At 17.3% G+C, this 17,507-nt stretch overlaps 1 protein-coding gene across 1 annotated transcript in view; it reads left to right on the top strand.

Annotated features, from left to right (window-relative positions):
* The window catches only part of LOC133642583 (parvalbumin-2-like), a 109,161-nt gene that overhangs the window by 13,425 nt on the left and 78,229 nt on the right, over window positions 1-17,507 (top strand). The gene's annotated exons all lie outside the window — the stretch shown is intronic.

Consider the following 17,507-nt stretch of genomic DNA (forward strand, 5'->3'; position numbering starts at 1 on the left):
ATTAATACAATTAGAACAAAGACAATAAAATAAATTAATTTATCGTAAAAATTTAAAAAAGTAAATACAATTAGAACATATATAATTGTTTGTTTTTTAATGTTTTTTCCATTCCTTTTTTTATTATTAATACAATTAGAACAAAGACAATAAAATTAATTATCGTAAAAATTTTAAAAAGTCAACAATGCAATTAAACATATGTAATTGTTTGTTTTTTAATGTTTTTTCCATTCATTTTTTTATTATTAATACAATTTGAACAAACACAATAAATTTAATTATCGTAAAAATTTAAAAAAGTCAACAATGCAATTAAACATATGTAACTGTTTGTTTTTTAATGTTTTTTCCATTCATTTTTTTATTATTAATACAATTAGAACAAAGACAATAAAATATATTAATTTATCGTAAAAATTAAAAAAAAACAAAAAAAACAATACAATTAGAACATATGTAATTGTTTGTTTTTTAATGTTTTTTCCATTCATTTTTTTTATTATTAATACAATTAGAACAAGGACAATAAAATTAATTATCGTAAAAATGTAAAAAAGTCAACAATGCAATTAAACATATGTAACTGTTTGTTTTTTAATGTTTTTTCCATTCATTTTTTTATTATTAATACAATTAGAACAAAGACAATAAAATTAATTATCGTAAAAATTTAAAAAAGTCAACAACACAATTAGAACATATGTAATTGTTTGTTTTTTAATGTTTTTTCCATTCATTTTTTTATTATTGATACAATTAGAACAAAGACAATAAAATAAATTAATTTATCGTAAAAAATTTAAAAAGTAAACAATACAATTAGAACATATGTAATTGTGTGTTTTTTAATGTTTTTTCCATTCATTTTTTATTATTAATACAATTAGAACAAAGACAATAAAATACATTAATTATCGTAAACATTTAAAAAAGTAAACAATGCAATTAAACATATGTAATTGTTTGTTTTTTAATGTTATTTCCTTTTTTTTTTTTTATTAATACAATTAGAACAAAGACAATAAAATAAATTATCGTAAAAATTTTAAAAAGTAAACAATACAATTAAACATATGTAATTGTTTCTTTTTTTAATGTTTTTTCCATTCATTTTTTATTATTAATACAATTTGAACAAAGACAATAAAATAAATTAATTATCGTAAAAATTTAAAAAAGTAAACAATACAATTAGAACATATGTAATTGTTGGTTTTTTTAATGTTTTTTCCATTCTTTTTTTTTAATTATTAATACAATTTGAACAAAGACAATAAAATAAATTAATTATCATAAAAATTTAAAAAAGTAAACAATACAATTAGAACATATGTAATTGTTTGTTTTTTAATGTTTTTTCCATTCATTTTTTTATTATTAATACAATTAGAACAAAGACAATAAAATAAATTAATTTATCGTAAAAATTAAAAAAACAAACAAACAATACAATTAGAACATATGTAATTGTTTGTTTTTTAATGTTTTTTCCATTCATTTTTTTTATTATTAATACAATTAATACAAAGACAATAAAATTAATTATCGTAAAAATTTAAAAAAGTCAACAATGCAATTAAACATATTTAATTGTTTTTTTTTTAATGTTTTTTCCATTTATTTTTTTATTATTAATACAATTTGAACAAAGACAATAAATTAATTATCGTAAAAATTTTAAAAAGTAAACAATACAATTAGAACATATGTATTGTTTGTTTTTTAATGTTTTTTCCATTCATTTTTTAAATTATTAATACAATTAGAACAAAGACAATAAAATGAATTATCGTAAAAATTTTAAAAAAGTAAACAATGCAATTAAACATATGTAATTGTTTGTTTTTTAATGTTTTTTCCATTCATTTTTTTATTATTAATAAAATTTGAACAAAGACAATAAAATAAATTAATTATCGTAAAAATTTAAAAAAGTAAACAATACAATTAGAACATATGTAATTGTTTGTTTTTTAATGTTTTTTCCATTTATTTTTTTATTATTAATACAATTAGAACAAAGACAATAAAATAAATTAATTTATCGTAAAAATTTAAAAAAGTAAATACAATTAGAACATATGTAATTGTTTGTTTTTTAATGTTTTTTCCATTCCTTTTTTTATTATTAATACAATTAGAACAAAGACAATAAAATTAATTATCGTAAAAATTTTAAAAAGTCAACAATGCAATTAAACATATGTAACTGTTTGTTTTTTAATGTTTTTTCCATTCATTTTTTTATTATTAATACAATTAGAACAAAGACAATAAAATAAATTAATTTATCGTAAAAATTAAAAAAACAAACAAACAATACAATTAGAACATATGTAATTGTTTGATTTTTAATGTTTTTTCCATTCATTTTTTTTATTATTAATACAATTAGAACAAAGACAATAAAATAAATTAATTTATCGTAAAAATTAAAAAAACAAACAAACAATACAATTAGAACATATGTAATTGTTTGTTTTTTAATGTTTTTTCCATTCATTTTTTTTTTATTATTAATACAATTAGAACAAGGACAATAAAATTAATTATCGTAAAAATTTAAAAAAGTCAACAATGCACTTAAACATATGTAACTGTTTGTTTTTTAATGTTTTTTCCATTCATTTTTTTATTATTAATACAATTTGAACAAAGACAATAAATTAATTATCGTAAAAATTTTAAAAAGTAGACAATACAATTAGAACATATGTATTGTTTGTTTTTTAATGTTTTTTCCATTCATTTTTTAAATTATTAATACAATTAGAACAAAGACAATAAAATGAATTATCGTAAAAATTTTAAAAAAGTAAACAATGCAATTAAACATATGTAATTGTTTGTTTTTTAATGTTTTTTCCATTCATTTTTTTATTATTAATAAAATTTGAACAAAGACAATAAAATAAATTAATTATCGTAAAAATTTAAAAAAGTAAACAATACAATTAGAACATATGTAATTGTGTTTTTTAATGTTTTTTCCATTCATTTTTTTTTATTATTAATACAATTAGAACAAAGACAATAAAATAAATTAATTTATCGTAAAAATTCAAAAAACAAACAAACAATACAATTAGAACATATGTAATTGTTTGTTTTTTAATGTTTTTTCCATTCATTTTTTTTATTATTAATACAATTAGAACAAAGACAATAAAATTAATTATCGTAAACATTTAAAAAAGTCAACAATGCAATTAAACGAATGTAATTGTTTGTTTTTTAATGTTTTTTCCATTCATTTTTTTATTATTAATACAATTAGAACAAAGATAGTAAAATAAATTAATTATCGTAAAAATTTAAAAATGTAAACAATACAATTAGAACATATGTAATTGTTTGTTTTTTAATGTTTTTTCCATTTATTTTTTTATTATTAATACAATTAGAACAAAGACAATAAAATAAATTAATTTATCGTAAAAATTTAAAAAAGTAAATACAATTAGAACATATGTAATTGTTTGTTTTTTAATGTTTTTTCCATTCCTTTTTTTATTATTAATACAATTAGAACAAAGACAATAAAATTAATTATCGTAAACATTTTAAAAAGTCAACAATGCAATTAAACATATGTAACTGTTTGTTTTTTAATGTTTTTTCCATTCATTTTTTTATTATTAATACAATTAGAACAAAGACAATAAAATAAATTAATTTATCGTAAAAATTAAAAAAACAAACAAACAATACAATTAGAACATATGTAATTGTTTGATTTTTAATGTTTTTTCCATTCATTTTTTTTATTATTAATACAATTAGAACAAAGACAATAAAATAAATTAATTTATCGTAAAAATTAAAAAAACAAACAAACAATACAATTAGAACATATGTAATTGTTTGTTTTTTAATGTTTTTTCCATTCATTTTTTTTTATTATTAATACAATTAGAACAAGGACAATAAAATTAATTATCGTAAAAATTTAAAAAAGTCAACAATGCACTTAAACATATGTAACTGTTTGTTTTTTAATGTTTTTTCCATTCATTTTTTTATTATTAATACAATTTGAACAAAGACAATAAATTAATTATCGTAAAAATTTTAAAAAGTAGACAATACAATTAGAACATATGTATTGTTTGTTTTTTAATGTTTTTTCCATTCATTTTTTAAATTATTAATACAATTAGAACAAAGACAATAAAATGAATTATCGTAAAAATTTTAAAAAAGTAAACAATGCAATTAAACATATGTAATTGTTTGTTTTTTAATGTTTTTTCCATTCATTTTTTTATAATTAATAAAATTTGAACAAAGACAATAAAATAAATTAATTATCGTAAAAATTTAAAAAAGTAAACAATACAATTAGAACATATGTAATTGTGTTTTTTAATGTTTTTTCCATTCATTTTTTTTTATTATTAATACAATTAGAACAAAGACAATAAAATAAATTAATTTATCGTAAAAATTCAAAAAACAAACAAACAATACAATTAGAACATATGTAATTGTTTGTTTTTTAATGTTTTTTCCATTCATTTTTTTTATTATTAATACAATTAGAACAAAGACAATAAAATTAATTATCGTAAACATTTAAAAAAGTCAACAATGCAATTAAACGAATGTAATTGTTTGTTTTTTAATGTTTTTTCCATTCATTTTTTTATTATTAATACAATTAGAACAAAGATAGTAAAATAAATTAATTATCGTAAAAATTTAAAAATGTAAACAATACAATTAGAACATATGTAATTGTTTGTTTTTTAATGTTTTTTCCATTTATTTTTTTATTATTAATACAATTAGAACAAAGACAATAAAATAAATTAATTTATCGTAAAAATTTAAAAAAGTAAATACAATTAGAACATATGTAATTGTTTGTTTTTTAATGTTTTTTCCATTCCTTTTTTTATTATTAATACAATTAGAATAAAGACAATAAAATTCATTATCGTAAAAATTTTAAAAAGTCAACAATGCAATTAAACATATGTAACTGTTTGTTTTTTAATGTTTTTTCCATTCATTTTTTTATTATTAATACAATTAGAACAAAGACAATAAAATAAATTAATTTATCGTAAAAATTAAAAAAACAAACAAACAATACAATTAGAACATATGTAATTGTTTGTTTTTTAATGTTTTTTCCATTCATTTTTTTTTATTATTAATACAATTAGAACAAAGACAATAAAATAAATTAATTTATCGTAAAAATTAATAAAACAAACAAACAATACAATTAGAACATATGTAATTGTTTGTTTTTTTAATGTTTTTTCCATTCATTTTTTTATTATTAATACAATTAGAACAAGGACAATAAAATTAATTATCGTAAAAATTTAAAAAAAGTCAACAATGCACTTAAACATATGTAACTGTTTGTTTTTTAATGTTTTTTCCATTCATTTTTTTATTATTAATACAATTAGAACAAAGACAATAAAATGAATTATCGTAAAAATTTAAAAAAGTCAACAATGCAATTAAACATATGTAACTGTTTGTTTTTTAATGTTTTTTCCATTCATTGTTTTATTATTAATACAATTAGAACAAAGACAATAAAATTATTTATCGTAAAAATTTAAAAAATTCAACAATGCAATTAAACATATGTAACTGTTTGTTTTTTAATGTTTTTTCCATTCATTGTTTTATTATTAATACAATTAGAACAAAGACAATAAAATTATTTATCGTAAAAATTTAAAAAAGTCAACAATACAATTAGAACATATGTATTGCTTGTTTTTAATGTTTTTTCCATTCATTTTTTTATTATTAATACAATTAGAACAAAGACAATAAAATAAATTAATTTATCGTAAAAATTAAAAAAACAAACAAACAATACAATTAGAACATATGTAATTGTTTGTTTTTTAATGTTTTTTCCATTTATTTTTTTTATTATTAATACAATTAGAACAAAGACAATAAAATTAATTAATTTATCGTAAAAAATTTAAAAAGTAAACAATACAATTAGAACATATGTAATTGTTTGTTTTTTAATGTTTATTCCATTCATTTTTTTATTATTAATACAATTAGAACAAAGACAATAAAATAAATTAATTTATCGTAAAAATTAAAAAAACAAACAAACAATACAATTAGAACATATGTAATTGTTTGTTTTTTAATGTTTTTTCCATTTATTTTTTTTATTATTAATACAATTAGAACAAAGACAATAAAATAAATTAATTTATCGTAAAAATTTAAAAAAGTAAATACAATTAGAACATATGTAATTGTTTGTTTTTTAATGTTTTTTCCTTCCTTTTTTTATTATTAATACAATTAGAACAAAGACAATAAAATTAATTATCGTAAAAATTTAAAAAAGTCAACAATGCAATTAAACATATGTAACTGTTTGTTTTTTAATGTTTTTTCCATTCATTTTTTTATTATTAATACAATTAGAACAAAGACAATAAAATAAATTAATTTATCGTAAAAATTAAAAAAACAAACAAACAATACAATTAAACATATGTAATTGTTTGTTTTTTAATGTTTTTTCCATTCATTTTTTTTATTATTAATACAATTAGAACAAGGACAATAAAATTAATTATCGTAAAAATTTAAAAAAGTCAACAATGCACTTAAACATATGTAACTGTTTGTTTTTTAATGTTTTTTCCATTCATTTTTTTATTATTAATACAATTAGAACAAAGACAATAAAATAAATTAATTTATCGTAAAAATTAAAAAAACAAACAAACAATACAATTAAACATATGTAATTGTTTGTTTTTTAATGTTTTTTCCATTCATTTTTTTTATTATTAATACAATTAGAACAAGGACAATAAAATTAATTATCGTAAAAATGTAAAAAAGTCAACAATGCACTTAAACATATGTAACTGTTTGTTTTTTAATGTTTTTTCCATTCATTTTTTTTATTATTAATACAATTAGAACAAAGACAATAAAATGAATTATCGTAAAAATTTAAAAAAGTCAACAATGCAATTAAACATATGTAACTGTTTGTTTTTTAATGTTTTTTCCATTCATTTTTTTATTATTAATACAATTAGAACAAGGACAATAAAATTAATTATCCTAAAAATTTAAAAAAGTCAACAATGCAATTAAACATATGTAACTGTTTGTTTTTTAATGTTTTTTCCATTCATTGTTTTATTATTAATACAATTAGAACAAAGACAATAAAATTATTTATCGTAAAAATTTAAAAAATTCAACAATGCAATTAAACATATGTAACTGTTTGTTTTTTAATGTTTTTTCCATTCATTGTTTTATTATTAATACAATTAGAACAAAGACAATAAAATTATTTATCGTAAAAATTTAAAAAAGTCAACAATACAATTAGAACATATGTATTGCTTGTTTTTAATGTTTTTTCCATTCATTTTTTTATTATTAATACAATTAGAACAAAGACAATAAAATAAATTAATTTATCGTAAAAATTAAAAAAACAAACAAACAATACAATTAGAACATATGTAATTGTTTGTTTTTTAATGTTTTTTCCATTTATTTTTTTTATTATTAATACAATTAGAACAAAGACAATAAAATTAATTAATTTATCGTAAAAAATTTAAAAAGTAAACAATACAATTAGAACATATGTAATTGTTTGTTTTTTAATGTTTATTCCATTCATTTTTTTATTATTAATACAATTAGAACAAAGACAATAAAATAAATTAATTTATCGTAAAAATTAAAAAAACAAACAAACAATACAATTAGAACATATGTAATTGTTTGTTTTTTAATGTTTTTTCCATTTATTTTTTTTATTATTAATACAATTAGAACAAAGACAATAAAATAAATTAATTTATCGTAAAAATTTAAAAAAGTAAATACAATTAGAACATATGTAATTGTTTGTTTTTTAATGTTTTTTCCTTCCTTTTTTTATTATTAATACAATTAGAACAAAGACAATAAAATTAATTATCGTAAAAATTTAAAAAAGTCAACAATGCAATTAAACATATGTAACTGTTTGTTTTTTAATGTTTTTTCCATTCATTTTTTTATTATTAATACAATTAGAACAAAGACAATAAAATAAATTAATTTATCGTAAAAATTAAAAAAACAAACAAACAATACAATTAAACATATGTAATTGTTTGTTTTTTAATGTTTTTTCCATTCATTTTTTTTATTATTAATACAATTAGAACAAGGACAATAAAATAAATTATCGTAAAAATTTAAAAAAGTCAACAATGCACTTAAACATATGTAACTGTTTGTTTTTTAATGTTTTTTCCATTCATTTTTTTATTATTAATACAATTAGAACAAAGACAATAAAATAAATTAATTTATCGTAAAAATTAAAAAAACAAACAAACAATACAATTAAACATATGTAATTGTTTGTTTTTTAATGTTTTTTCCATTCATTTTTTTTATTATTAATACAATTAGAACAAGGACAATAAAATTAATTATCGTAAAAATGTAAAAAAGTCAACAATGCACTTAAACATATGTAACTGTTTGTTTTTTAATGTTTTTTCCATTCATTTTTTTTTATTATTAATACAATTAGAACAAAGACAATAAAATGAATTATCGTAAAAATTTAAAAAAGTCAACAATGCAATTAAACATATGTAACTGTTTGTTTTTTAATGTTTTTTCCATTCATTTTTTTATTATTAATACAATTAGAACAAGGACAATAAAATTAATTATCCTAAAAATTTAAAAAAGTCAACAATGCAATTAAACATATGTAACTGTTTGTTTTTTAATGTTTTTTCCATTCATTTTTTTATTATTAATACAATTAGAACAAAGACAATAAAATAAATTAATTTATCGTAAAAATTAAAAAAAACAAAAAAACAATACAATTAAACATATGTAATTGTTTGTTTTTTAATGTTTTTTCCATTCATTTTTTTTATTATTAATACAATTAGAACAAGGACAATAAAATTAATTATCGTAAAAATTTAAAAAAGTCAACAATGCACTTAAACATATGTAACTGTTTGTTTTTTAATGTTTTTTCCATTCATTTTTTTATTATTAATACAATTAGAACAAAGACAATAAAATGAATTATCGTAAAAAATTTAAAAAGTCAACAATGCAATTAAACATATGTAACTGTTTGTTTTTTAATGTTTTTTCCATTCATTTTTTTATTATTAATACAATTGGAACAAGGACAATAAAATTAATTATCCTAAAAATTTAAAAAAAGTCAACAATGCAATTAAACATATGTAACTGTTTGTTTTTTAATGTTTTTTCCATTCATTTTTTTATTATTAATACAATTAGAACAAAGACAATAAAATAAATTAATTTATCGTAAAAATTAAAAAAACAAACAAACAATACAATTTATTATATGTAATTGTTTGTTTTTTAATGTTTTTTCCATTCATTTTTTTTATTATTAATACAATTAGAACAAGGACAATAAAATTAATTATCGTAAAAATTTAAAAAAGTCAACAATGCAATTAAACATATGTAACTGTTTGTTTTTTAATGTTTTTTCCATTCATTTTTTTATTATTAATACAATTAGAACAAAGACAATAAAATTATTTATCGTAAAAATTTAAAAAATTCAACAATGCAATTAAACATATGTAACTGTTTGTTTTTTAATGTTTTTTCCATTCATTGTTCTATTATTAATACAATTAGAACAAAGACAATAAAATTATTTATCGTAAAAATTTTAAAAAGTCAACAATACAATTAGAACATATGTATTGCTTGTTTTTTTAATGTTTTTTCCATTCATTTTTTTATTATTAATACAATTAGAACAAAGACAATAAAATAAATTAATTTATCGTAAAAATTAAAAAAACAAACAAACAATACAATTAGAACATATGTAATTGTTTGTTTTTTAATGTTTTTTCCATTTATTTTTTTTATTATTAATACAATTAGAACAAAGACAATAAAATAAATTAATTTATCGTAAAAATTTAAAAAAGTAAATACAATTAGAACATATGTAATTGTTTGTTTTTTAATGTTTTTTCCTTCCTTTTTTTATTATTAATACAATTAGAACAAAGACAATAAAATTAATTATCGTAAAAATTTAAAAAAGTCAACAATGCAATTAAACATATGTAACTGTTTGTTTTTTAATGTTTTTTCCATTCATTTTTTGATTATTAATACAATTAGAACAAAGACAATAAAATAAATTAATTTATCGTAAAAATTAAAAAAACAAACAAACAATACAATTAAACATATGTAATTGTTTGTTTTTTAATGTTTTTTCCATTCATTTTTTTTATTATTAATACAATTAGAACAAGGACAATAAAATTAATTATCGTAAAAATTTAAAAAAAAGTCAACAATGCACTTAAACATATGTAACTGTTTGTTTTTTAATGTTTTTTCCATTCATTTTTTTTTATTATTAATACAATTAGAACAAAGACAATAAAATGAATTATTGTAAAAATTTAAAAAAGTCAACAATGCAATTAAACATATGTAACTGTTTGTTTTTTAATGTTTTTTCCATTCATTTTTTTATTATTAATACAATTGGAACAAGGACAATAAAATTAATTATCCTAAAAATTTTAAAAAGTCAACAATGCAATTAAACATATGTAACTGTTTGTTTTTTAATGTTTTTTCCATTCATTTTTTTATTATTAATACAATTAGAACAAAGACAATAAAATAAATTAATTTATCGTAAAAATTAAAAAAAACAAAAAACAATACAATTAGAACATATGTAATTGTTTGTTTTTTAATGTTTTTTCCATTCATTTTTTTTATTATTAATACAATTAGAACAAAGACAATAAAATTAATTATCGTAAAAATTTAAAAAAGTCAACAATGCAATTAAACATATGTAACTGTTTGTTTTTTAATGTTTTTTCCATTCATTTTTTTATTAATAATACAATTAGAACAAAGACAATAAAATTAATTATCGTAAAAATTTAAAAAAGTCAACAACACAATTAGAACATATGTAATTGTTTGTTTTTTAATGTTTTTTCCATTCATTTTTTTTTATTATTAATACAATTAGAACAAAGACAATAAAATAAATTAATTTATCGTAAAAAATTTAAAAAGTAAACAATACAATTAGAACATATGTAATTGTTTGTTTTTTAATGTTTATTCCATTCATTTTTTTATTATTAATACAATTTGAACAAAGACAATAAAATAAATTATCGTAAAAAAGTAAACAATACAATTAGAACATATGTAATTGTTTCTTTTGTAATGTTTTTTCCATTCATGTTTTTATTATTAATACAATTTGAACAAAGACAATAAAATAAATTAATTATCGTAAAAAAGTAAACAATACAATTAGAACATATGTAATTGTTTTTTTTAAAATGTTTTTTCCATTCATTTTTTATTATTAATACAATACAATTAGAACAAAGACAATAAAAGAAATTAATTTATCGTAAAAATTTAAAAAAGTAAACAATACAATTAGAACATATGTAATTGTTTGTTTTTTAATGTTTTTTCCATTCATTTTTTTATTATTAATACAATTAGAACAAAGACAATAAAATTAATTATCGTAAAAATTTTAAAAAGTCAACAATGCAATTAAACATATGTAACTGTTTGTTTTTTAATGTTTTTTCCATTCATGTTTTTATTATTAATACAATTAAAACAAAGACAATAAAATTAATTATCGTAAAAATTTTAAAAAGTCAACAACACAATTAGAACATATGTAATTGTTTGTTTTTTAATGTTTTTTCCATTCATTTTTTTATTATTAATACAATTAGAACAAAGACAATAAAATAAATTAATTTATCGTAAAAAATTTAAAAAGTAAACAATACAATTAGAACATATGTAATTGTTTGTTTTTTAATGTTTATTCCATTCATTTTTTTATTATTAATACAATTTGAACAAAGACAATAAAATAAATTATCGTAAAAATTTAAAAAAGTAAACAATACAATTAGAACATATGTAATTGTTTCTTTGGTAATGTTTTTTCCATTCATTTTTTTTATTATTAATACAATTTGAACAAAGACAATAAAATAAATTAATTATCGTAAAAAAGTAAACAATACAATTAGAACATATGTAATTGTTTCTTTGGTAATGTTTTTTCCATTCATTTTTTATTATTAATACAATTAGAACAAAGACAATAAAATAAATTAATTTATCGTAAAAATTTAAAAAAGTAAACAATACAATTAGAACATATGTAATTGTTTGTTTTTTAATGTTTTTTCCATTCATTTTTTTATTATTAATACAATTAGAACAAAGACAATAAAATAAATTAATTTATCGTAAAAATTTAAAAAAGTAAACAATACAATTAGAACATATGTAATTGTTTGTTTTTTAATGTTTTTTCCATTCATTTTTTTATTATTAATACAATTAGAACAAAGACAATACAATTAATTATCGTAAAAATTTAAAAAAGTCAACAATGCACTTAAACATATGTAACTGTTTGTTTTTTAATATTTTTTCATTCATTTTTTTATTATTAATACAATTAGAACAAAGACAATAAAATGAATTATCGTAAAAATTTAAAAAAGTCAACAATGCAATTAAACATATGTAATTGTTTGTTTTTTAATGTTTTTTCCATTCATTTTTTTTATTATTAATACAATTAGAACAAGGACAATAAAATTAATTATCCTAAAAATTTAAAAAAGTCAACAATGCAATTAAACATATGTAACTGTTTGTTTTTTAATGTTTTTTCCATTCATTTTTTTATTATTAATACAATTAGAACAAAGACAATAAAATAAATTAATTTATCGTAAAAATAAAAATAAAAAAACAAACAATACAATTAATTATATGTAATTGTTTGTTTTTTAATGTTTTTTCCATTCATTTTTTTTATTATTAATACAATTAGAACAAGGACAATAAAATTAATTATCGTAAAAATTTTAAAAAGTCAACAATGCAATTAAACATATGTAACTGTTTGTTTTTTAATGTTTTTTCCATTCATTTTTTTATTATTAATACAATTAGAACAAAGACAATAAAATAAATTAATTTATCGTAAAAATTAAAAAAACAAACAAACAATACAATTAGAACATATGTAATTGTTTGTTTTTTAATGTTTTTTCCATTCATTTTTTTTATTATTAATACAATTAGAACAAAGACAATAAAATTAATTATCGTAAAAATTTTAAAAAGTCAACAATGCAATTAAACATATGTAACTGTTTTTTAATGTTTTTTCCATTCATTTTTTTATTATTAATACAATTCCAACAAAGACAATAAAATTAATTATCGTAAAAATTTAAAAAAGTCAACAACACAATTAGAACATATGTAATTGTTAGTTTTTTAATGTTTTTTCCATTCATTTTTTATTATTAATACAATTAGAACAAAGACAATAAAATAAATTAATTTATCGTAAAAAATTTAAAAAGTAAACAATACAATTAGAACATATGTAATTGTTTGTTTTTTAATGTTTATTGCATTCATTTTTTTTATTATTAATACAATTTGAACAAAGACAATAAAATAAATTATCGTAAAAATTTAAAAAAGTAAACAATACAATTAGAACATATGTAATTGTTTGTTTTTTAATGTTTTTTCCATTCATTTTTTTTATTATTAATACAATTAGAACAAAGACAATAAAATTAATTATCGTAAAAATTTAAAAAAGTAAACAATACAATTAGAACATATGTAATTGTGTTTTTTCATGTTTTTTCCATTCATTTTTTTATTATTAATACAATTAGAACAAAGACAATAAAATTAATGATTGTAAAAATTTAAAAAAGTAAACAATGCAATTAAACATATGTAACTGTTTGTTTTTTAATGTTTTTTCCATTCATTTTTTTATTATTAATACAATTAGAACAAAGACAATAAAATAAATTAATTATCGTAAAATTTTAAAAAGTAAACAATACAATTAAAACATATGTAGTTGTGTTTTTTAATGTTTTTTCCATTCATTTAAAAAAAAAATTACAATTAGAACAAAGACAATAAAATAAATAAATTAATTTATCGTAAAATAATCTATTTAAATTGTTGGTGTTATGTCTTAATTTGTTGAATATTTAAAAAAAAAAATTTTTAAATAAACCAAATTCCCTAATCAAAACAAGTTTTGTGTTAATATCTAAAAAGTTGATTAATGCTGCAGTGATTCTTCTTTTTTAGTGTTTGTTGCTATCTTTAGTGACCAAAAAGCTGCTCATGTTATTACAAAGTCATTGCACTCATTTATATTTTTATTAGTACAATTAGAACAAAAACACAACATAAAAACGACAATAAAATAAATGTATTAATTTATCGTAAAATAATTATTTAAATTGTTGGTGTTATGTCTTAATTTTTTGAATATTTAAAAAATGCATTAGGACAAAAACATACATTGTAAAATAAAAATAAAAAAGTGTTTTAATTTAGGTGGTTATTTTCCTTAGTTGCTCAATGAATAATGCATAAATGTGATATTTGGTATATTCTGTAGCTGAAAATGTAAGTTAAAACTAAACAAAAAGAAAAAACTTTCAATAAAATTAAAACAAATGAAGTTGAAGCAAAAAAATCATTTAAAAACAAAATACATTTTTTTAAAAATAAACCAAATTCCCTAATCAAAACAAGCTTTGTGTTAGTATCCAAAACGTTGATTAATGCTGCAGTGATTCTTCTTTTTTAGTGTTTGTTGCTATCTTTAATGACCAAAAAGCTGCTCATGTTATTACAAAGTCATTGCACTCATTTTTTTTATTTTTTATTAGTACAATTAGAAAAAAAACACAACATAAAAACAATAAAATAAATTAATTAATTTATCTTAAAAGAATCTATTTAAATTGTTGGTGTTATGTCTTAATTTTTTGAATATTTAAAAAATGCATTAGGACAAAAAAAAAATTGTAAAATAAAATAAAAAAGTGTTTTAATTTAGGTGGTTATTTTCCTTAGTTGCTCAATGAATAATGCATAAATGTGATATTTGGTATATTCTGTAGCTGAAAATTTAAGTTTAAACTAAACAAAAAGGAAAAACTTTCAATAAAATTAAAACAAATGAAGTTGAAGCAAAAAAAATCATTAAAAACCAAATAAAAATTTAAAAAAATAAACCAAATTCCCTAATCAAAACAAGCTTTGTGTTAATATCTAAAAAGTTGATTAATGCTGCAGTGATTCTTCTTTTTTAGTGTTTGTTGCTATCTTTAATGACCAAAAAGCTGCTCATGTTATTACAAAGTCATTGCACTCTTCATTTGTTTTTTTATTAGTACAATTAGAACAAAAACACAACATAAAAACAACAACGAAATAAATTAATTAATTTATCTTAAAATAATCTATTTAAATTGTTGGTGTTATGTCTTAATTTTTTGAATATTTGGAAAATGCATTAGGACAAAAAATACATTGTAAAATTTAAAAAAAAAAGTGTTTTAATTTAGGTGGTTATTTTCCTTAGTTGCTCAATGAATAATGTGATATTTGGTTATAATCTGTAGCTGAAAATTTAAGTTAAAAAAACTAAACAAAAAAGAAAAACTTTCAATAAAATTAAAACAAATGAAGTTGAAGCAAAGAAAATCATTAAAAACAAAAAAATTGTTTTTTAAATAAACCAAATTCCCTAATCAAAACAAATTTGGTGTTAATATCCAAAAAGTTGATTAATGCTGCAGTTATTCTTCTTTTTTAGTGTTTGTTGCTATCTTTAGTGACCAAAAAGCTGTTCATGTTATTACAAAGTCATTGCACTCATTTTTTTATTTTTTATTAGTACAATTAGAAAAAAAACACAACATAAAAACGACAATAAAATCAATTAATGAATTTATCGTAAAATAATTATTTAAATTGTTGGTGTTATGTCTTAATTTTTTGATTTAAAAAATGCATTGGGACAAAAAATACATTGTAAAATTTTTTTTTTAAAAAGTGTTTTAATTTAGGTGGTTATTTTCCTTAGTTGCTCAATGAATAATGTGATATTTGGTTATATTCTGTAGCTGGAAATTTAAGTTTAAACTAAACAAAAAGGAAAAACTTTCAATAAAGTTAAAACAAATGAAGTTGAAGCAAAAAAAATCATTAAAAACAAAATATATATTTTTTTAAATAAACCAAATTCCCTAATCAAAACAAGCTTTGTGTTAATATCCAAAAAGTTGATTAATGCTGCAGTGATTCTTCTTTTTTAGTGTTTGTTGCTATCTTTAATGACCAAAAATCTGCTAAAGTTATTACAAAGTCATTGCACTCTTCATTTTTTATTAGTACAATTAGAGCAAAAACACAACATAAAAACAATAAAATAAAATCATTAATTTATCTTAAAATAATCTATTTGAATTGTTGGTGTTATGTCTTAATTTTTTGAATATTTAATAATGCATTAGGACAAAAAATACATTGTAAAATAAAATAAAAAAAGTGTTTTAATTTAGATGGTTATTTTCCTTAGTTGCTCAATGAATAATGCATAAATGTGAGGTTTGGTTATATTCTGTAGCTGGAAATTTAAGTTAAAACTAAACAAAAAGAAAAAACTTTCAATAAAATTAAAACAAGTGAAGTTGAAGCAAAAAAAATCATTAAAAACAAAATTTAAATTTAAAAAAATAAACCAAATTCCCTAATCAAAACAAGCTTTGTGTTAATATCTAAAAAAATGATTAATGCTGCAGTGATTCTTCTTTTTTAGTGTTTGTTGCTATCTTTAATGACCAAAAAGCTGCTCATGTTATTACAAAGTTATTGCACTCATTTTTTTTTTATTAGTACAATTAGAACAAAAACACAACATAAAAACGACAATAAAATAAATGTATTAATTTATCGTAAAATAATTATTTAAATTGTTGGTGTTATGTCTTAATTTTTTGAATATTTAAAAAATGCATTAGGACAAAAATACATTGTAAAAATTAAAAAAAAAAGTGTTTTAATTTAGGTGGTTATTTTCCTTAGTTGCTCAATGAATAATATTATATTTTGTTATATTCTGTAGCAGAAAATTTAAGTTAAAAAACTAAACAAAAAGGAAAAACTTTCAATAAAATTAAAACAAATGAAGTTGAAGCAAAAAAAATCATTAAAAACAAAAAAATTGTTTTTTAAATAAACCAAATTCCCTAATCAAAAAAAGTTTTGTGTTAATATCCAAAAAGTTGATTAATGCTGCAGTGATTCTTCTTATCTTTAATGACCAAAAAGCTGCTCGTTGATACAGTCATTGCACTCATTTTTTTATTAGTACAATTAGAACATAAAAACGACAATAAAATATATTAATTTATCGTAAAATAATTATTTAAATTGTTGGTTAAGTCTTAATTTTTTGAATATTTAAAAAACGCATTAGGACAAAAAATACATTGTAAAATAAAATAAAAAAAGGTTTTAATTTAGGTGGTTATTTTCCTTAGTTGCTCAATGAATAATGCATA

This window comes from Entelurus aequoreus, linkage group LG25 (genome assembly GCF_033978785.1).
Source record: "Entelurus aequoreus isolate RoL-2023_Sb linkage group LG25, RoL_Eaeq_v1.1, whole genome shotgun sequence".
Lineage (NCBI taxonomy): Eukaryota > Metazoa > Chordata > Actinopteri > Syngnathiformes > Syngnathidae > Entelurus > Entelurus aequoreus.